The sequence below is a fragment of the Felis catus genome, chromosome C1 (genome assembly GCF_018350175.1).
Source record: "Felis catus isolate Fca126 chromosome C1, F.catus_Fca126_mat1.0, whole genome shotgun sequence".
In the NCBI taxonomy this organism is placed as follows: Eukaryota; Metazoa; Chordata; class Mammalia; order Carnivora; family Felidae; genus Felis; species Felis catus.
In genome coordinates, this window is record NC_058375.1 from 103,787,548 (window position 1) to 103,810,458 (window position 22,911).

General features: G+C 46.3%; 1 long non-coding RNA gene across 1 annotated transcript; it reads left to right on the top strand.

Annotated features, from left to right (window-relative positions):
- The first annotated feature begins 15,798 nt into the window (after window positions 1–15,798).
- On the top strand, window positions 15,799–18,720 carry LOC109502580. The gene is made up of 2 exons (XR_002161261.3): window positions 15,799–16,172; window positions 18,444–18,720. It is a non-coding gene; the product is annotated as an uncharacterized LOC109502580 (long non-coding RNA).
- Window positions 18,721–22,911: the final 4,191 nt, after the last annotated feature.

The following is a 22,911-nucleotide window of genomic DNA, read 5'->3' on the forward strand; positions in this document are numbered from 1 at the left end:
TATGTCCTCATACGTTTCTTCAAACCCGCAGAACACACAGCATCAAAAGGGACCTTAATGTAAACTAAGGACTTTGGGTGACCATGATGTGTCAGTGCAGTTTCATCGGTTGTAAAAAACGTACCGCTCCGGTGGGGGATGTTGAGAATGGGACACACTATGCACATATGGGGGCAGGAGGTATGTGGGAACTCGCTGTACCTTCCACTCAATTCTGCTGTGACCTGAACACTGCTCTAAAAAATAAAGTCTATTTTTTAAAAAGAAGGGAAAAAAAGAAAAAAGAGAAAAGAAAGACTTCCCGGGTATGAACTGTAGGGGCAACGAGTGCCAGAAACAGAGAGTGTGCAGGGAGGAGCGGCTGAGCAAGGCGGAGGGATGCGGAGTGTGAATGGAGGGAAGGAAGGGCATTGGAGATCCAGGGAAAATGGAGGCAAGGCTGCTCAGTGTGATGTGTTCGTGAGAGTGTAGCAATATTACTGTAGCGGAGCAGAGGGCTTCTGCATGGAGGCTGGCTTCATATGGTGAGGCAAGATTATGGAAGGTCAAGGAAATGGACTTGACATTATAAGTAAGATAAAAATCTAACATAACCCAAAAGTCAGCTGCAGGCACGCTGGCCACTTGAGATCCAGATAAGATTGGCTTGAATCTCTAGTCTACATCCTGTGGAAAATTCAATGCTCTCCCCCACACGTCTGCACTTTCACAGAGCTATTACGTTTCCGTGGTCTCTTCTGGTTCTGGAATTAATTCAGTTTATCAATGCTCACCTTCCAGCACACGTGGCCCTTCTCACCCGGAAGTGAAAACCCAGTCCCCTCCCTTGATTAACTCACACCCCCCCACAAATCTTACAAGGCCTTTGCCCACATTTTGAGGAAAATGGAGAAGAGATTTACTTTGCAGCAATGCAAATGAATGAAAAGTTAATAGTAAAAAGTCCTGGTTCTTTTTTTTTTAATGTTTATTTATTTTTGACAGAGAGAGAGAGACAGAGAATGAGCGAGGGAGGGACAGAGAGAGAGGGAGACACAGAATCCGAAGCAGGCTCCAGGCTCCGAGCTGTCAGCACAGAGCCGACGCGGGGCTCGAACTCACAGACTGTGAGATCATGACCTGAGCCGAAGTCGGACGCTCAACCGACTGAGCCACCCAGGCGCCCCGCAAATTAATTTTTTTAATTATTACCACGAATTTTACGATTTGTCATTACATTGCATAATACCAGTATTGAATGTAAGTATAAGAGCGTTTACTTTATACGCAGGATCCTTGAAATCACACAGTTCATATAGGTAGCTCACGCTCGTACTTTGTTCCACTGCAACTGTGGAATGGATGTACAAAACTCACCTATATCATTTTACTTCTTGATGTGTGTATGCTGTTGAAGCCAGTGGTTTCCATGACATGCTTACGTTGTCCTAGCTTTGAGCCTTGCTGAAGTCCCACATGCTGTGTGCTCATGGGACATTGCCAAGACTCTCTGGGAATCAAGAGGCAAGGAAGGGCAGCGACACGTGGTTCCTCTGCTTGTGTGCTTGATCCGTTGTCTCACTGGGCTTCACTCACCAAACCCAAGTTCAAAGATAAAATTACTAAGAATTTCCAGACAGTGCTGTCTTAAGCAAGCATTAAACCAAGACAAGGCCCTTCTGAGGACAGGGCCCTATGTGACTGCACGGACGTCATGCCCAGGAAACCAGCCCAGGCAGGAAGGCTCCTGGAAAGGGGGTCATCCCCTCATTTAAAGAGTCTTTCCCTCTGCTGGAAAGCATTGCTGCTGCATTTGGAACACGTGAGAGCCATCTTCTAAGCACGAGGGGAACTAAGCTGAGGTCAAAGCTGACGTAAGGAAAAAAGGCAGAAAGGAGGTCTCTGAAGGTTGTTGAGACTCTGATTTAACCAGTTCTGGTAGCCACTTTGAGTTGAGTTTCTCTTATTTGCAACTGAAAGCATCCTAACTTGGCCCCAGCCCAGGAATCTACATTTGTAACTAGCTCCCTAGATGATTCTGATGCAGGTGGTCTAGGAATCATAAGTTTGAGAAGCTCGGCTCTAAAATGATGGCAAACATCCCAGCTGTATGGGGAAAACCATGTTTCCATGAGATAGATGACCCCAACTGATTCAGGTGGATGCTTCATGTGCAGAGTGCTTCCTGGCTTTGACCGTCAATCTGGCCTTTGTATGAAACTCAACATATCCCCCACGCTTAAGAATTTCTCTTTTTTAAAGTTATTTATGATGGCTCAACATCCAAGGAACTAAATAGCTGGAAATCTTGGTTACATATATATATTTTTTTTTTCTTTTCATTCTATCCCTCCAGGGTGATGTGGGAGGACTTCCTGACTTCCGCACACGTCATGGAGAAAGCACACAGTAGAAAAGTTATTTTAGAATCTCAAGACTCTCCAGGGGCTCTCCCAATCACTCAGTCCCCATCTATTGATCTAAATAACCTCAAAGAACAGTGGATACCACAGCTGTTCTTGCCAAGTAGGATCACAGAGCCTAGCTTGCCCTCCTAAGCAAACAGGGGCCAAGGAGTCTGACCCGTGCTGTCCTGGTAGAGCTTGAACCAGCAAGGGAACAGAGGCAGCCACAGCTGGGAGTACTGAGTGAATGGAGAAGAGAAATCAGCATTCCGGGGGCAAAAGAGGGCCCAAGACCCGGAGACGGTCCAATAAAGTGTCCAGTCCACAGCGGTCCAGAAAGAAAAACTGGGCAAGGGAGCTGCAACCTGAGTCAATACAAGAGGGAGGGGAGAGAGTGAGAGTGAGAATGAGAGAGAGAGAGAATGGGAGGCTGAGATGGACACCGGCAGTCTCCCTTTTAGGGGAACCTGTGGCTTCCCATGTGTTTGGGGAAAAACACTTCTTGTGTGATGCCTCTACTCTCAACACTTCATTTCTGACACTTCTGGTTACCAAGTGTGGGCGGTGAGGGGTTTTCCCACACCAAGCAATTCTGTGACATCAGTCTGGGGTCCTACAACTTAACTCTGGCACTATCCAGCCGGAGATGGCGTCAGATACCACAGGTCAAAGGCTCCGTCCTACAAGACAGCTCACCCCCCACGCCGATACCTGTGCTTCTGACCTGCCAGCTATAAATCAGGTGTTCCCACAACCCCCTTTTTGGGTTCATTTGCTAGAGCAGCTCACAGAACTCAGGAAAACATTTTATTTACCCGATTATGTTTATTATTTACTTGATTACTATTAGAAGAGGATATAACTCAGAAACAGCCAGATGGAAAAGGTGGATTCAAGTAATCAAACAAGGAACCCCTTAGACTGAGGTGGCTCTAACACCTTGGGAGCCTACATAAGCCGCGTCAGCAAATAGAAACCTAAGCCAGAGTCAACTCCTATCAACGCCTGAAGATTAAGATCAACCAATCACCTAGCTGGCCAACTAGCTTTCCCAAATAATGCAACCTGAGGCTATAGCTAATCAAAGAATTTCCTTGCTCTTCTTGGGAGTCTTCTCTATAAGAACCTTGCCCTTAGCTCCTGACCACTTCTGGGTTGGTGCCGCCCAATTGGAATTGGTGTTTTCTCAAATAAACTCTGAAAAAATTTCAGCGCTCGGCTTATCAGTGACTCAGATGCTTAGGGCAAGGTATGTGCAAAGAGGGCTTCCCTGAACTCTTCAGGCGCTCCCACCACCCCACTTCTCCATACACTCACCCATCCACAAGCTCTCAGAACCTTGTCCTTTGCGTTTTTATGGAGGCTTAATGATGTAGGAATACTTGATCAAATCATTGGCTATTGGTGATTGATTCAAACTCCAGCCCTTCTCCCCTCCCCTCAAGTAGGTGAGTGAAGCCGAAAGTTTCAATCACCTGCTCGCTTCCCCAGGCCCCATCCTTAGGAGTTTCCCAAAAGTCACTTCACTAGCACAAACTCAGGTGTGGTTGAAAGGGTTTTGTGATGCATAAAACAAAGACAACTTGATCGAGCTTAGCCCTTAGGAAATCCCAAGGGTTTTAGAAGCTCTGTGCCAGACATGGCAAAGATCAAATATACATTGCTTATTATAAACCATAATATGCCACAGAAAAGGAAGAACTGTGGGTGGCATTAAGCTGATTTGTTGCAGAGAAAGGCACACCATCACCTTCTTAAACGCATTGGTCTCCCAGCAAATTGCTAACAAGTAAAGATTCAAGTCTTCCGTGTAGTATATGAGAGGTGGCAATCTTGCTGGAAGGAGGCAGAGGACAGAGACAGAAGATCACTTTAAAGCTCCAGATGGCCCTCAGTAATGCACTATATTATCCTACCACATCCTGGAGGAGAACAAGTTCTACCTCCCCAGGAATTATCATCTCCCCCGAGGTAAGGACCATGTTTTATTGCTTTGTATGTAGCAGCACACTATGGTGAATTTACACTCTACCAGAGGAATGGAGTTGAGCTAAGCTACTTCTTTAATGACTCATTTTGACTCAGAAAGCAGTAAATAAAAGTACATAGGGCCATCCCTTTGTAGAGACAAGGTCAACAGGCTTCTCCATAACCATGGCATAGGGAAGTAGGGGGGTGCTCAAATACACGTTGGCCTCTGTCCCAATCTTACTGAGGTCTCACCCTGAATAAAACCAGTAATAACAATCACAGTGGCTTTCCCCGCCCCCCCCCCTCATTTTGTGAGACTCATTTCTTCTTGGGAAAACTCCTTTACTTGAGGCTATTATCCCTTTGTAATTAAAACAATATATTGTAATCTCCACTTTGGATTCCTTTGAAACGGTGTGGATAATATGCAATGGCATTCTGAAAACTTTTATTTAGGTTCTCTTGAGTCAAAGCAGAAGCTTCCAGAAAAGATTTATCATGTTAGGTCCACAGAGTTATCTCAAACAACTTACGTGCAAGATATGGGAGCCCCTGGGGAGATTTGAAACTCTGTTTCTAGTGTGAAGGAGGTGCAAATGTAAGACCATCTCAGAAGCCATCACAGATCCCAACGACATATCACCTGTAGATTTCCTAGAGGAAGAGTCGGGCTGCATGACGCAAGCACAGCAGAGGAGGGCTTCTCCCTTCTGGGCAAAGTCATCTTTTCCTTTTTTTTCTTCTGCTAGGAAAAAGTCACTTCTTTATAGGTACATCCTGTAAAAAGACATTTTGAACTTAAAGAATCCACTGTTCGGTCTTTTTAAGGGACACCAACAGGGGTGGCGGCCTCAGTGTCCTTATCTATAAAGTGGGTTCATGGTGCCCACCTCAGAGGGTCTTTCTGAAACTAGATTAGACTGCGTGGTGAAGCACTTGGCTGGAGCCACACATGAGAAAGTTGCTTCATGGATATCCGTTGTCTTTCCAACTTTTGTCAGCTGACTGTAGCCCCAGAACTTACTTGGGGCGCTACATGCCAAAACCCCTATTACACTCTTCTCCTGGTCTGTCCTAAACTCTATTTTTTGTTTTAATGTTTCCTTATTTTTGAGAGAGGACAGACAGAGCATGAGTGGGGGAGGGGCAGACAGAGACAGACACACAGTATCCAAAGCGGCTCCAGGCTCTGAGCTGTCAGCACAGAGCCCGATGCGGGGCTCAAACCCACGAACCATGAGATCGTGACCTGAGCCAAAGTCGGATGCTTAACCAACTGAGCCACTCAGGCACCCCCTAAACTCTATTTCTGGTAAGGAGCTGGCTCTTATAGGTGGAGGGAAAAAGACTTTGACTCCCTAACTGTGACCATATTTTCCAAAACCAAACATTGAAATGCATGATGTCACCATATGGATAATAGGCAGGGTGTCTTCCTCCTTCAGACATGTTAACTTACTCATGTGAAAAGTCTTCCAAAGGCAAAACAAGTAAGCCACATTCAGGTATGTATTTAAAAAACTATCTTTTTGAAGAATGAAATACATTTAAAAAAAAAAAAAAAAGCAAATTCAGAAGGAAAAAGAAGTCCTTGACACTGGGACTGTATGAGACCGCACAGTCATCACAGACACATCTTCTTCATTCGCTAATCACTAAGGATTGTTAGCGTTGCAAGCCAGCAATGCTATGTCCCCGGCGCCTGCCGTGGGTTGACCTTTCTTTGCCAAGCAGCCGGGGACATTTTGGTCCTTGGCCGTGTGTGCTGCGATTTCCTCAGACCCACAGATCTTGTGACATACACCCTGAGTGTTACTGAGCTGACGTGCCTGGAAAGCGGTCAGTATTCAAGTGACGGGAATGAAGAGAAAAATCCTCCAAAAATAGACACGTAACCAGATGCAAGGTTGAGAAATCGGTCAAACTGCTGTATTATTGTTTTGCTTTGGGTGGTTTAATGCGATAGCTCACTTTGGTGTCACGTCTTACATTCCTCAGTCGAGGCAAAAAGACTGGTTATTCCCCTTCACCTTTCCCCAACCTTTCCTCCCAGCTCAGAGATCGATTGCTTCGAATGACCAATTCAACTAGAAGATGCCCATTCAATGAAAGACATGACTGTCCTGTGTAGTCATCTCCCCCTTGGTTAGCACTGCCCTTCAGAGAGCTAATCCCCAAAACCACAGAGAATTCTCCAGCTGCTTTCTCTTCCTCAGATGGAATTGCACCAGCTTGACTAGGTTAAGACGCACGGTGGTATTCATCTCGTTGGCTCAATTCTCGAATTCTCCCCATTCACTAGACCAGTCTTATCTATAGCCAGGCCGGCCCATGAAAACCTTACGAGTTAGCAAAATGTGCCTCAAACCCTTTTTTTTCCCCTTATGTCTTCTTCTGATAATCACTGTCTGCTCCCCCTCCCCCCTCCACCAGTGCCCAAGATCTTACCCCTCCTTGTTAGAATAAATTCTTTGATGAAAATTGTATCGGGTAAGTATGTGTCAGTTAGCATCAGTTTGAGGGTGTAAGCCAGCTCCAGCCTCCGCCTACTATACTCCAGCCCCTTAATTAGCCATTCTCCCTCTATTCTTAGCCCTGCCCCATTTCCCAGGCCCATCCCAAGGTTAGGGTGGTAGTTGCAAGCATGGGCTTTGGAGTCTAGCTCTGTGACCTTGAACATGTCACACAGCCTTTCAGCAAAATGGGTACAGGAAATACCTGCGTCAGTAACCTACGTTACTGTCAGGAGTGAGACAAGATCTACAACATGGTAAGTGCCCAATAAATGATGACTTTACTTATTAGTCTTGGTTTAGGCAATCTTAGCCTTCTCGCCCTCTCCCACTTCTCCAGAGAGGACTAAACGTTCCCTCCACCAAGGACACTGGAGTCCTATCCCTGAATCCCATTTCAGGCTGGGGCCCAGGAACAATTCCAGGCACCAGGGCTCTGCCCCGGGTTCTACCTGCTCCACCTGCTAAGGGGTGGCTTCGAGCCCAGTCCCTTTCATCTCCATCAGCACCTCTCCCACTGAAATGGACAGTGGGCATATTCTTAATCTTATATGAAATGTGAACAAAAGCATATTTCAAAAGCATTGCTTTGCTCCTTGACTTACACCATACCATCCAAGTGAAAACAGTGCATGATATGCAACAGCAGCTCTAAGACAAGAATCCCAACACCTCCCCCAACCTGATTTCTGTCCCTAAGTGCCGCAGATCTGGAAATTCTGGAGTCATCACTCACCCTACTCCCCTTGGTCACTGATAGGCCAGTTGTGGTCAATGTGGACCAGGGTAGCTCCTCAAGTACTGTCCTGCCCTAAGGCTGGTTGACAGCTAGGTGCAGCTACTCTCAGAGCGCCTCATTTTCTGAGAGCAGACAGACTGGGGTGGGTGGAGGGGGTTCCATCCATCCATGGGAAACCACCCTGACCTGAGGTCTTGCTTCTCTGTGCCTCCCATTGGCCTCTGGTCACTCTCAGCTTCCAGGCCTCCTCCCGTAGGTACAGGCATGCATGAAAACAATGGCACAGGGTCCTCCAGCCCGAGTGTTGCTAGATTCCCATCCACGGAGCCTCTTCCACCTGGTGGGTTTTTCCCAGCCAGAGATGACCTTCCCAAAGCCACAACAGCCTCTCCCCGGTAGGTGGAGAAGGCCTACTTCAGTGTGGGTTCCCGGACCTCCTTTCCTGCCGCGTAGCTCTCCCTGACTGATCTCCCTTCCTGAGTTGTCCAGGGTCACCTGCCTGTCCAGACCTCGGGGCTCTGCTCGCATGTCGCCAGCATTCCATCTACTTTAATGAGAACACACGAAAATACCCTCGGTACAGGAGCAATGGTAACAACTCATTGACTGCAAAATCTTTCCTATAATTTCATACTAACGTGCTATCATCAAGGATGGCAAGGATGATGGCATCCATAATCAGAAAGGCAGAGTCTGCCCTGGGAAGACGGCTCATTATCTCCACTAATTACTTCTGTGCTTTTGTTTAAGCCATTTCCCAGCCTGGATGGCCTTGCCCCCACTGCCTCCCATCAATTAAAGTCTTACTCATCCTTTAAGACCCAACTCATATGCCACTTTCTCCAAGAAGCCTTTCCTAATCCTCCAGTTAGAATTAATTGCTTCCCTCTCAATGTTCCTGTGACATTTATTATATAATACTTCATATTATCATATTAAAGTGTTCTATGATACTTATTATACAATATTCCTATGTCATTATATTAGGTGTTTATTATGCCATACTTATTATACACTATTCCTTTGGCATCATATTAGGATGTTGTCATAAAGATATATGGAAGGTGATTTAACACACTGCCTAGCCTATAATATAGCCTCAGTAAAGAGAAGGTCTCACTAAGGTTAGGATTTATATTTTATATCTGGCCCAAAAGTCAAGTTTTAAATGTACAGAGTTTGAGGAAGAGAACAACTTCTTAGGCAGTGTAAATCATAAAACCTGGCTGTTCTGGGAATACATCTGGAAAAAAATACAGAAATGGGGCATAGCCCTTGTTCCTTCCTCTGCTAAGACGCGCATTTCATTTTGTCCAAAAGACATCAGATCTCAGAATTAAGTGGGTCCTACCAACCAACCTTTCCCTTACCATCCCATAAAACACACAAAATTCCCTCTCCCTCATTCCAGCTATGCTCAAGCTCACTTCCACCTGAATACATTCTTTCAAATGTGTATTTATTTATTTGAGAGAGAAGACGAGTGCACAAGCAGGGGCAGGGCAGAGAGGGAGAGGGAGACGGACAGGGAATCCCAAACAGGTTCCACACTGGAACCATGAGATCATGACCCAAGCCAAAATCAAGAGTTGGACGCTCAGTGGACCAAGCCAGGAGCTGCCCCACCACCACCAGGGTACTTGTGAGCAATTGTAACAACCATTATAAAATAGCTCTCATTTACAGAGTCCCTGTGTATAACAGGCCACAGGCTAGGTGCTGTAGTATTATCTCAGTTAATCCCTCTGAAAATAGAAAGGTGAGATAAACTTACCCAAAAGCACAACTAATAGGTAGACTGTTTGGGATTCAAACCAAAGCCGAACTCCCAAGCCTGGGGTCTTACTGTTGTGCTTTCCTGCTTCCTTAGTTGTTGGAAAGCTTTCTTAAGTTTTATATTTTAGGTAGAAGCCAAAAGTTCCACCCACAGCTGTGAGTTTTACCCTTTGAGACATCAGATCACCATACTGAATCACCTTCCACTTTACAGGCCTGCCAAGATTCAAAATAGGTGGCCTGTCTCCAAGCCCTCTCCTCTCCAGGCTAGGCGTCCTTCAGCTATTCACTGTCCTACAAGATGGCTTCAGAGCCCCTTCATGGCCGGGTCCCACCTCTGGCCATGTTTCAGTTTGTCTCTGCTGCTCTTTAAGGGCGGCACCCGGAATGAAGCCCCCTCTGCAGGTGGGGGCAGGCGGAGTCGCAGTGCTCTCAGGCCCGCCAGGCCCCGCCTCAGGGTGATTCTCCCTCAGCTGTGCTCGCGTCACCCCAAGTCACCTCCAGCCTCTACACGTACAGTTGGCTTTTTAGGGTTAAGTGTAAGACTTCCCCTTTATCCCTGTTAAATCCCACCTTGTTACGCCCGGGATGTCACTTGAGTCCGCTGAGAGCATTCTAAATCCTGATCTTGTCATCCAACGTAGTTGCTAACCCTCCCAGCAAATTTGATCACTGTGTTCTGTGGACCCGTCCGAGTCATTAATAACAATGTTGACTGAGACCCCGCAGCAAATGACTAGAGACCTCCCTGAAAGTTGACACAGATTCATTAATCATTAGTCTTTGTGTGGGATGGTTCGACCAATTACAAATCCACTTAACTGTACCAGGCTCACAAGGCCTATATCCTGCTGAAACCCACCAGCCTAGTAACCCCATCAACAAAGGAAATGAGCTTAGTCTGGCATAACTGGTTCTGAGTGAGCTCCCGTTGTTTGATGAAGATTGGTCCTGCAGGGTGGATCCTGAACCCACACTGCTTCTCCTGATGGTGTCTGTACATAAGCTGGGAGTTGCAGTAACATGATAAATCACCTGTAATCACTCCCAGAACTCTAACAGACCAGAGCTCCCAATTACCTACCCTAACACAAAACAAAAAATGTTCCAATGCAAGAGAGTGGCCTGAAGGTAAATTGCAAAATGTATCTTTGGTTTTCTGACACATTGCTCTGATCCCTTTCCTATTTCATGGTGTCTTCTTTTCCCTCCCCGCTATGAATCCTGTGACCTTGTGAAACCCTCTGACTGCGTAAGGTTCCCCACCTTGGTACCTTCCCACCCCACCTTCCTGCCCTCCCTGAAATGGCCCAAGACCAAAATGAACTTTTCCTGAACCACCCCCCTCCATCCTAATTTTTTTTAATTTTGAGAGCGAGAGAGAGGGAGAGAGAGAGAGAGAGAGAGGGAGAAGGAGAGGGAGAGAGAGAGAATCCCAAGCAGTTTCCGCACTGTCAGCGAGGAGCCCAATGTGGGGCTCAAACTCACAAACCTAGAGAACATGACCTGAGCCGAAATCAAGAGTCAGATGCTTTACCGACTGAGCCACCCAGATGCCCCCTCCATCCTTTTTTCTTAATGTACTGATCGCAGATAGACACAAAGGAAAAACCAACTGGGTTCAAAGAATTCACATCGAGGTACAAATTGCCCTGTAGGAACATTGGTATTTTTGAAACAGCAGCATAGTTAACCCCAAATAATCTCTAGTTAGTGAATGAGAAGCCATGTGATAAAGTTTTGGTAAAGAATTGCAAGCGGAATTGGCAATCTCTTTCACTGGGGAGCTCTTCTACTAGTCAAGGGTCTTGAATGCAACTAACAGAAACTTACTCTGATTACCTTAACCAGAAAAGGGACTTAGAAAAGGTATCTAATATTATCCTCAGAACTGAGGAGGAGGCTTGGAAGTGAGACCGAGTCTAAGAAAGGCTGGGCAGCCAAGAACTCGTTCAGATCATGCAACAAAACCAGGCCGTCGAGAAGGCTGTGGCAGGCTCCGCCGTTGATGGCCTCTCGCTTCCACTGGACACTCAGTACGAAGTCCCTAGGCACCTCAATCTCCGCCTCTCTTGCCTAGAACAGTTTCAACTGCCCCAAAGATTCAAATACCAGGGCCACTGCACCCATTGGCCACGCCTGGGCTGCACAGCCACTCCCCAGTGGCAGGGAGCAGGAAGAAGGCTACCTTCCCTCCTTGGCTTTCCTAATGGGAGACTCCATCTTCTCACCCTCCTCCCTTATTTTAGGATTCAGAAGTAGAGCATCCAAGAGCATGAGGAGTGTCCGGTAAAATCCCTAGATCTTCTTAAGCTTTACCGTGTACTTTGACTGAGAGTCGGCCCTTGAGTCTGCCCCTTCTACAGCCATTTGTGGAGGCTGGAAGGAACTTGCTACCTTCAAGAGTCCCTGAAGGAGATAATTTACTACAGTAGCAATGTAATCCTCTCACCTGTCACTGCTCCCAAGCCCAGCAGCCAGAATCTTGACAAACCACATTTGAACAGAACTTTTTATCAGAATACAGCACACATATAAAGAAGTGCACAAATCACAAAAGTATAGTGCTGTGAAATTTCACAAAGAGAACCTACTTGTGCCGGAAATGTTACCGGCACCCCAGGTGCTCCCCATTGTGTGTCAGTCACTACCTCCCCAAGGTAACCGCTATCCTGACATGTAGCATAATAGATTTGTTGACTCTACTTTTAAACTTTAAAATATGGAATCCTAGAGTATTTTATTATTTATGACTCTCTTCTTTCTCTCGACATTTTATTTGTGAATTCTATCCATGGTGTTGGGGATGGTTATAGTCGACCAACCACTTTCAGAAGATTACTGCTGCACTGGCTGGCTGTCCCCAGGAGCCCTGGGAGTTACAGATATCCTATACTGAGGTCGGCTCAGAAAACAAAATCTCTAGACATTTGTTACACTCGCAAGAAATTTAGCCCCAAGCGTGAGGGGTTGCAGTATACTCGAGGAATACCACCTTCCTGTTATAATGTGCTAAAACCAGGTTATTCTGAGTAATAGCAGTAAGTGATAAAGAATACCTTGGATTTACAAATGTGTTTCGTGTGAGTTTAACCTAGTCTACAAAGTGTGCTCTTAGTCCCCGAAAATGCTTACACCAGAAACAGAATTCAACTTAACATGTAGTTCAACGACTTGGTTTCCTTGAGAGGATTCAGAGTGCATGGGGTGTCGGGCTTATTTTGTGACACACAAGGGCTGACTGAGCACTCGGACATGCCCATGTGAGCCATCTTCCTTCCTAGCGCAATGGTCTCCAAACACATGGGTGACTTGGTGCAAACCTGGCTTGAGGAATCATGACAGCAAGGGAGGGGTTACCGATTCGGCCAGAGATCACAAAACAGGTTTACAAAGAGACTGCTGATGGAGACAAAGGGACGCATTAATAGAGGGGCCCAGCCATGGGCAGGACAAGGAATGCTAGTTGATCAGACCTAAAATATTTATGCTTTCCCAAAAATGTGCTCCAGAAAAGCAGTCTCCGTGGAGAAACAGGTTGAAGATTAAATTGCACCTCCCCAGGGCGCCCACAGTCATTTGATAGTGCACTTGTGGGGTAGAGGGATCTGGAGGTGAGAAGCCAGGGGGAGGGAAGGAATGGCTAGCAGGGCTTTGTGGGGAGAATTCCTGACTCTCAGCTGTTGGTTCTGTAAATGGAAGAGAAAAGTACTTTGCATTCCATAGGTCTCTGTGAATAAAGCCATCACTTTGAAAGCCTCTCTGTTCTCCATTAAATCCCACTAATAGGACAAAGAGAAGTTGCTGCAAGTCTAAGAGTCCCCGGTTAGTGAGGAGGACAGTTAGGTCAAGTCTGCAGCCTGGCTGCTGGACCAGGAGGAAGCCAGAGGGGGCCATGACTTGGCCCCATGGGCTAGCCTTTCCCCAGCCCTAATGTCTGATTCTCTCTGCTGCCCATCCCCAGCCGAGCCCCAGATTCAGAATCTTGTTTACAACTGGATGCGGATGCAGACAGTAATGCAAAGAGGAAAAGGGAGAAAGAAAAGAAGCAGAGAGAAGAAAGAATCTGAGCATGAAGTACAAGTTGAGAGACTGCCAGGATTAGGAAGAAAAAGGAGTGTGGGAAGGGAGGAAGGAAGTATGTCTTCAAGTCCTAAGTTCACACTTCCCCTGAAACCATGAATTTCCCCCAGTGTGGATGACAGGCAAGGGAAGCCATGAAGAGACCTTGCAGGCGGGGCAGGCAGAGGGAGGCTCCAGGGGGCTGAGAGATGAATTTCTGATTTTACACTTGACTGCAGCATCCATTCACATTTGTCTGTTGAAGCCCTTTTGAAAAGGAAACCGATATGGAAGGTTGAGTACTCTTCAATTCAGGTCAAAAGTCTCAACAATTATATGTATCAACATGTATCAGGCACAGTTTGAAAGTTGCAGGAGATATGACAATGGGACAGAAGAATGTCTCTGTCCTCTTAGCTACCAGGGAATATGGGACAGATTGTGTTCAGGGCCCCGCGAGGGGTAGATACCAAATAAGATATTGAAGACCAGCAAAGGGAGAGAACTACCCCCCGCCCCCAGTAAAGTGAACAAGGAAGCCTACCAAAAGGAAAGTATATTTGAGAAGAATATTGGAAAATAGAGGGGCGCCTGGGTATACTCAGTCAGTTAAGCATCTCACTTTGGCTCAGGTCATGATCTTGCAGTTTGTGAGTTCGAGCCCTGCATCAGGCTCTGTGCTGACAGCTCAGAGCCTGGAGCTTGCTTCTGAATCTGTCTGTGTGCTTCTGATTCTGATTCTGTGTCTCCCTCTTTCTCTGCCCCTCCTTCACTCATGTTCTCTCTCCCTCTCTCCCTCTGTCTCTTTCTCTGTCTCAAAAATAAACATTCAAACAAATTTTTTTAAAAAATGAAAAATAGAGGATACTGTACATGTTTGAAATGTGTAGTCAAAGCTTAAGCGCCTACAAGGAGGTTAGAAGGAAGAAAAGCCCTACTATAAAGGCACTTGAATGCCAAAGTTTGGGTTTTACTTGATAAGCAATAGGGAGCAATTGAATGTTTTTCTACAGGAGAGTTTCCATGATCAAGCTGCATTTTAAGAAGAATAATCTGGTGGCAGTGTGTGTAAGTGATCATGACAGGAAGGTACTGGAGACCCAGAGTGCAGTTTACTGGAATAGTCTGGGGGCGCCTGGGTGGCTCAGTCAGTTGAGCGTCCGACTTCGGCTCAGGTCATGATCTCGTGGTTGACTGAGTTCGAGCCCCAAGTCGGGCTCTGTGCTGACAGCTCAGAGCCTGGAGCCTGCTTCCGATTCTGTGTCTCCCTCTCTCACTGGCCCTCCCCCTGCTTGTGTTCTGTCTCTCTCTCAAAAATAAATAAACATAAACAATTTTTTAAAAAGAAAGAAATGGAAGGACAGGATAGATAGGAGCACGTGTGTTTTAAAATGTTTCACTAATAACATTTACAGAACTTAGCTATTGCTTAGATATAGTCGGTACAAGAAAGGGAACAGAGACTCCAAGGTTTGTGTCCAGAGCTGATACGAATGTAATGGTGCCATTAGCAAAAATAGAAAAATCAGACAGAAGCTCAGGAGTGTGTGTGTTGGGGGCAGGGGGAGGGGGGCACGGGAAGGCAAGGACAGGGCTTAGTTTGGGGGATATATTGAAATGTTAGTAGCATTTCTAAATAAATTGTCTAGGACGAGGTGGAAAGGTGGAAAGTAATTGACTTGCAGCAGAACACATAGACATAATTACCATCTTCGTGGCAACAGGAAAAGCTGAAATCACCAAAAATTGAAATGCTAACACATAGCTGAGACCTCCCTGTCTACCAAGAGCTGTGCTAAGGTAATGAACGCGCCACCTCATTTATCCTCAAAACACCCCGTGTGGTAGACACTGTCGTCATGCACAGGGACAGACGGACAAGACTGAGGGTTAGACAGATTAAGTGAACAAGGATTTGAACCCAGGTAGTCTTGACTCCGAAGCCTGCACACTCGGACATCAGGGTCCACCGCTTATCAAATGCTCTTCTGACAGGGCAAGCTTTGATTTGGGGGTGGAGGGGGGGTGACTGATAGAGGAATAGACACAGCGGTTTGTGAAAGAAAACAAAACAAAACCAGGAGAACGGAACGCAGGAACGGCAGGACCATGGGAAGCAGCTATAAAGCCTAAACAAGTTTATAAGTCTGGGAGATCCTGAAGAGGCGCCCAGGACAGGCTAACTGACAGAGGAGGCCCTGGGGGACGCGGGAAGGGACAGAATCAGGGGACCCAGGGAAGGCGTTAGCCTGGGCAAGGAAGAGAGAGACTCCTCTGGAACCGAGGAGGAGCAAGAAGGTGGAAATACCAAGGAATCTTGAGGAAAAGTTGAGCCATCTGAGGGAGAGAGCTGTTAGGAGCTGAAGTCTGTCTCCCCCAAAAGATGTTGAAGTCTTAACCCTCAGTACCTGGGAACGTGACCTTATTTGGAAATAGAATCTTTGTAGATGATCAAGTTAAGATGAGGTCAGCCGGATGGGCCCTAGGCCAATATGACTGTGTCCTTATAAAGAGGGGAAATCTGGACACAGAGACAGACACAGAGAGAACACCATGTGAAGAGAAAGGCAGAGGATGGGCTGAGAGGTCTACAGGCCAAGGAACGCCAAATATTGCCAGAAAACCACCAGAAACTAGGAGAGAGGCATGGAACAGATTCTTCCTCACACCCTCAGAAGGAACAAATTCTGCCAATACCTTGATCTTGGACTTCCAGCCTCCAAAACTGTGAGAGAATAAATTTTTGTTGTTTAAGCCACCCAGTCTGGGATACTTTGTTACGGCTGCCCTAGCAAACTAAGACAGTGGCCCTGACCTTCTTAGGAAATGGAAGATGTGTCCCTCACACCACACAGCCTCTGTAGGGAGAAGCTTCCAGTTAGTCCAGGGTCAACCCAGGTACTGGCTGCTGGAGATAACACTGTAAGGGCAGCACCTGGCCAGAGCTGAGGAGGAATCAAAGGGGAAAAGTCTTCCTCCCTTCCCCCTCCAGGGATTGATAGAGTGACCGCTTTCCTCACCTGGCCTGATTCCTTGAGGTGCCCTGGGGACAGGGTACAGAGGTGGGGGGCGGGGGTGGACGCTGTCCCCGCACTGACCACAACCGAAGCACGCACACGTAAGCCTCTTGCGTGCAAAGAGTCTCTCGGGGGTGAACTTAAAGCTGTGATCTGGGGCTCCAGGATATCAGGCTCAGCCCGGAGGTGGTCCTTAACATAAGATTGTTCTCAGAAGGTTATATTCGAATCCCTTGAAGTGTTGTTCTGAGGCTGAGGTTTTTGTTTGAGGAGAAAAAGGAGGAATTCATTTTATGTCCGTGTTGTCTGCAAGTCTGTTGTCCCCAGCAGCCCTACTGATCAAGGGCTCCGTTCCATTCTTGACATCCCCACAGCGCCTAACCTAGGACCTGGTACACAGTTGCTGCCCGATGAACACAGAGGGGTGGTTGAAGAACTTCTTTGATACTTAGAACAAGGATGATCGTTTTGAGGAGAGCAGAGAGCATGTCCGTGTTTTGGGTTGCAAATGCATATTTGGAACTTTGAAACCCATTTAGAGGCAGAACTAAAGCTCACTGAGTGCTGGGACATTTCTAACACTACGGACACCACTTGTTCCGGCACACAACCTTCCAAGGTCATGAGGCACTGTTCTCCTGCATTCATGTGGTGCAATCAGCTTTTTTCCTGCCTGGGGCGGGGGAAGGGGTTGTAGCAAAACAGGGAGTATACTGGAGGGCAGAATTTTTAAAGGCAGCCTATGCTAGAAGTCTGGAGACTAAGCACAATTGACTGAAAGCCCACGGTGGGGGGTAAGGGAGGCGCAAAAGGAGAGTGTGAAATGGATCAAAATACCAAGCACTTGAAATAGTTCTGTTCCCTGACTAATCAGTGGAATCTAATGGAAAGATAGCCCGAGGTGGGGGGAAAGAAAGGGAAAGTTAAAGGAAATAGACAACTGGGGTAAAGTAAAAACCAAGGCAATTAAAAATATACAAGGAAGAGCTTTGCAAAGAACTCTTTCATCAGTGAAACAGATCCATAGAGGAGAGGAAGCTGGCTAGGACATCGTGGGGACTCACTAACAACGCTATCTCGCGTGTATCTAGCACTTTACAAGGCACCTTCACAAGCATCAACCTAGAGAGAGAGGCAGAAGTTGCTGTTTCCACTTTGCAAGTGGAAGAGCTGAAGTTCAGAGAGGGTGTGCAGCTTATTCAAAGTCACACAGCTAATGAGTTGCAGAGCCTGATCTCTAGCAGTCAGAATGGAAAAGGATTTCGTTCAGAGGCTGAATGAATCTTATCTAGAGAGAGGTTAAAGGGAGTCCTGTCTCCAAATTTTCCACCCAAACAGACAAAGAGATGCAATCTCCCTTCCGTGCAGCAGCACGCTGCAGTTACAGCATGGCTTTGGGAATCAGACCTAAACCCCAACCTTAGCTCTCCCACCTGCTAACAAGAGACGGTGATCAAGCCGTTTAATCAGTCTGAACTCTGTTTCCATAACTGTAAGATAACAATAATACGTCCTGGAATTATTTTTGAGTGTGGGGGGGGAGGGGAACACCCATAACCAGGTATGTAACCAATTGCTAATACTAAGTGCTTAGTTTTTCTAAGAATAAAAATATTTGTCCTATTGAAAAAGTAAATTTTAAGCTTTTAAGAAAAAAAATCAGAATTCACTGAAGGGTGTGCTCATTTTATTCTCGCTCCCGACACCTGAGGAAAGCCAACTGGCAGGTTGTTCTATCATCAGAATACCTCTATGTTCTTCAGATGTTCAGAGCGGAATTACTAGGGGTGGGGGTAAGCTGTATCCAGAGGGCTGGCCAGGCATAAACATGAACGGCAGTCACACCTCATTGCCCGGGAGGCCAGTCCAGTCCCTGGACGGAGTCTCCTACCCCCGGTCCCCCGCTAGGGCCTGCAAGACACCTCCTGCAATCCTCAAATGACCCAACAAAGTAACGACTGGTATCAATTCCTTTCCACAGGTATGGAAACTGAGGCCTGTAGAGATCGAATCACTTGTCCAAGGTCAAGTTAAATTAGAGCTGCTCTGACTCTCTGTGTTCCAAACCCATGGATCTCATGAATTGGTAACTTTAAATTTTAGGGATTGATACAGAATTGCCAACTCGTATGACAGATAAGAATGTAATTTCTAAGACCCATCATTCATATATGCATTTGTTCAATAAATATTTATTGATCTCTACTATGCCCCACACAGTGTCTTAGGGGCTGGGGGCACAGCAATGAACAAAACCATGTCTCTGCCTCCTGTCATCATCATTTATCATGTTTTAATACCAAGGATGTTTTAATATCACAAAGATGTTTAAACGGTTGTTATTATAAACACATGAGAAATAGGAATACCACACACAGATAACAGTAAGTCTAAACATAGAAACCATAATAATATAAAATATAAGAAAAAGGATTGGAAATAATAATACCAAAACATCGGAAAAATACCAAACACAGGAAAGAAGACTGTTTTAAAAGATAGGAAAGAATCTCAGAATAAAAGTAAGTTCTTCCCATGAGAGGATATTTAGAACTTATACCAACAAAACACTGAAAGAGACAAGTTCAGTTTGTATTTTACGATACTAAACTGTAGGTCATTGTTGGCCAGTTTGGAGATTTATATTCAACAGTGCACTAAAAAGTGCAGTTTGATAGTCCATCTATCTTGTTTAGATAGCTCATTTCAAATCATAATCTTTATACAAATTTGTTTCTCATGTAACTGTGCCGCTAAAAGTGGAAATAATCTTCTAACACTGTGTCTCCCAATTTGGGGTGAAACCAGCATTTCCCCCACCTCCTCCCCGGCCATCCTTCCCACAGCTTCGAGAGACCAGGGGAAGGCGGGATGTGAGGGCGACACAGGTATCCAGCTAGTTGGGCCCGCAGGTCTCTGACCACCCATCTAATAGCAGGTGGGCATTGATCCAAAAAGGGTGGGGACACTTCCTCAAAGACTAGCGAGGTCTAAGACTATGCCGGGGAACTGCCCCAAATTTCAGTTCCCTCTCTCTTCAGAAGGCCCCCATGAAAATGCAAATATTCCTGGGATGTGAAGCCTATCTGGCCAACACTTTCCTTATCGGCCACAGCACCTTTGTTATCAGCAAACACCCTGGCTTAAATTATTTGACAACTTTCCAAGTGTGTGTGGGAAAGAGACCCTGCTTTGTCCCTCACAGGGGGAGGTGAAAACTGGAGATACGGTTTGGGGAATGCAAGGTGGGAGGAGAGAATAGTTACAGGAGGACCCGAGATAGGCCCCCACTAACTTGACCCCTTCCCTACTGGCCCTGCACTTGTGGGAGCCGGACAGAGGGAGGACGGGAGGGGTGTATATGTGGATAATCTATGAGAGGACTCCTGGGAAGCCGACCGCAAGCTCTGAAAAGAGGGTTGCAGGCAAGTTTGGGAGGCCTGAGTGGAGTATGTGGGCTCTCAGGGGAAGGCTGATCTGTTGTTTAATGGACGCATTAAAAAAAAAAAAAAAAAAAAATTCACAGCCAGCTGCTCTCCTAATACCCAACTTGTTCTTGCCTCCCTTCTAAAGTCCATTTGAAAATGTACCCTTATGCACTCCAGATCACTTTAAGCACTTAGTAAGTAGTTACAATATGACAAACTTGTTGACTGGTATGAGATGCATAGGTTATAACACACGGAGTAGCTGGGAACAGTGAGCTCTGGCCGGGGCAGGGGCGGGTGCTGTGTACTGTTGTCAGGGCTGACCGTGGAACCAGGTCCTGCTCCAGGAACTGAGGTTGAGGGTGACTTCTACGGCCTTTCCTCAAGTCCACCACTTCTCCTCAGATTCCTGGCTGTCGCTTAATCAAGTCATTGTCACCGTTCACCTGGACCGCTACGGCAACCTCCTAGCTGGTCTTGCCAATTCATTCACCACATAGAATCAAGAGTGATCTTCAAATGCAAATCTGAGGGTCATGGAGACAGTGTAACAAACTAGCACTAGTCAGCTGGCTCCTTGCATGAAAGCCAACCCTGAAGACGCTGAAGAAGCAAGAGTGAGTTTAATGGATTGCAATACTTATTGTGAAAACTATGTGTGTGCTCGGTTTTGGGGTTGGTAGGAAGTCCAAAGTTGGTTAGATCTTGGGGGGGGGGCGGTGCTGCAAAGGCAGAGAATGGCAGTCTAGAGCTGACAAGGGCTAGAAACTTTGGATGGTATACTAGTTTCCTATTGCTGTGTAACGAATTATCACAGACATACCTTATGACACCATACTTTTATTATCACCCAGTTCCTGGGGGCTAGGAGTTCGGGCATGGTGTAGCTGGGTTCTCTGCTCAGGGTCTCACAAGTCTACAATCAAAGGGTCCACCAGGCTACATTTTGTTCTGGAGCTCTATGTTCTCTTCCAAGCTTATGTGTTTGTTGGTAGAGTTGAATTCCTTGTGGCTGTAGGACTAAGATTTCTGCTTTCTTGCTGGCTGTCAGTGAGGGCTGCTCTAAGCTCCTAGAGGTCCCCCAAATTCCCTGTCAGGTGGCCCTCTCACAAGCTGGCCACTTACTTCTTCAAGACCCACAGGAGAAGCGCTCTCTCGCTCTCTCTCACTCTCTCACTCTCTCTCTGCCTCTCACTCACTCTCTCCAGTCTGCTCAGATGGGATCTCATACAATGTAACCACAGGAGGGACTACCTTATCATATCACAGGTCCCACTTACACTCAAGGGGAGGGGATTATACAGGGTATGCATACCAGATGCCAGGAATCTTGGGGACCATCCAAGAATTCTGTCTACCACAGTTGGCCCTCTGGCCCTCAACGATTTATGTCCTTTCCCATGCAAAATACATTCACCCCCATCTGCTATAGGCTATAGCCCCCCCCCAACTAATTTATATGTTAAAGTCCTAATCCCCCAGTACCTAAGAATGTGACTGTATTTGGAAACAGCGTCTTTAAAGAGGTCATTAGGGTGGGGCCTAATCTAATATGACTGGTGTCCTTATAAGAAGAGGAAATTTGTACGGAGGGAAGACAACCATCCAGAAGCCAAGGATAGAAGCCCTCAGAAGAAACCAATGCAGCTGAACCATGATCTTAGACGTGTAGCCTCCAACACTGTGAACAATAATCTGTTGTTTAAGCCACACACTCTGTGTTACTTTGTTATGACACCTCTAACAGACTAATTCATTATCCCATGATCCTCATCTCAGTGCATCGTCAGCAAAATCTTATCATCTAAATTTCAATCTCATCATTTCATCAACTCAAAGTCCAAAATCTCATCATCTAAATCAGTGCTGATGAGAATCCCAGGTGTAATCTATTAAGTACAGCTCTTGGGATGCAATTCCTCTCCACTGAAACGAAAGAGACAAGCTATCTGCCCCCAACATGCCCAAAATACAATGGTGTGACAGCCTTAGGATGCTAGCTATAGATACCTTGGTTCAAAAACTGGGAAGATGGGAGGTAAGAAAGAGTCCCTGGTCCTTCACAGCTCTGATATTCAGTCGGGCACATGTTAGATTTCCTTGATTAGGTTTCAAGGCTTGAGAATAAATTCTCCCTGGCTCTCCACCCTCTGGACCCTGTGTTCTGCCCTCTGAGCCATCCTTCCTCTTCCACAAAAAGTAGCACTTGTTGTAGCAAAGTAGTTACAGCAGTATCCTTCCTGCCAGTGCCTCAGGGTCCTCTTCTCCGCCTGAGGTGGAGAGAGGGAGGTAGAGAGAGGAGGGCATCTTCGCAGGCGAGAGGATGGCCATGAAGACGGGAAATCAGTTTCACACAGGGGTATTAATCAAGCAATTAAATATGCTATCGATAGCGGGAGTCAGGTTCCTCACCATCAGAAAATGCAATTACGATTATGGTAACACAGAAAATCAGAATGAACTCTGTGATGTTGAATTTGGAGCTAGCAGTTTGCAATAGATATAGTTAGATATGGAAATAAGTGTCGAGGTAAGCATGTGTATGTGTACATACATGTATTCCCTAGCTCTGTCTAATGAGAAGTCTTAGGAGCCTTGCTTATTAGCAATAAGCATACCTACTGCCCAACTCCTGGCTTCTAAAATGTTTTTTTTTTTTTTAATATTAATCTATTTTGGAGAAAGAGAGAGACAGAGTGTAAGTGGGGAAGGGGCAGAGAGAGAGGGAGACACAGAATGTGAAGCAGGCTCCAGGCTCCGAGCTGTCAGCACAGAGCCCAACTTGGGACTCAAACTGATGAACCCAGATATCATGACCTGAGCTGAAGGAAGTCGTTCAACCGGCTGAGCCACCCAGACGCCCCATCCAACTTGTGGCTTCTAAACACCATTCTTCACTTAAAGGAACTGGGGCTTCTTAGAGAAATGTCTGAGTTCAAGGCTGGGGCAGGGAAATCATAAGATGAGCCTATAAATTCTTTTGTTGCCAGAGGCAAAGAAGTACCCAAAGAATGATAGGGA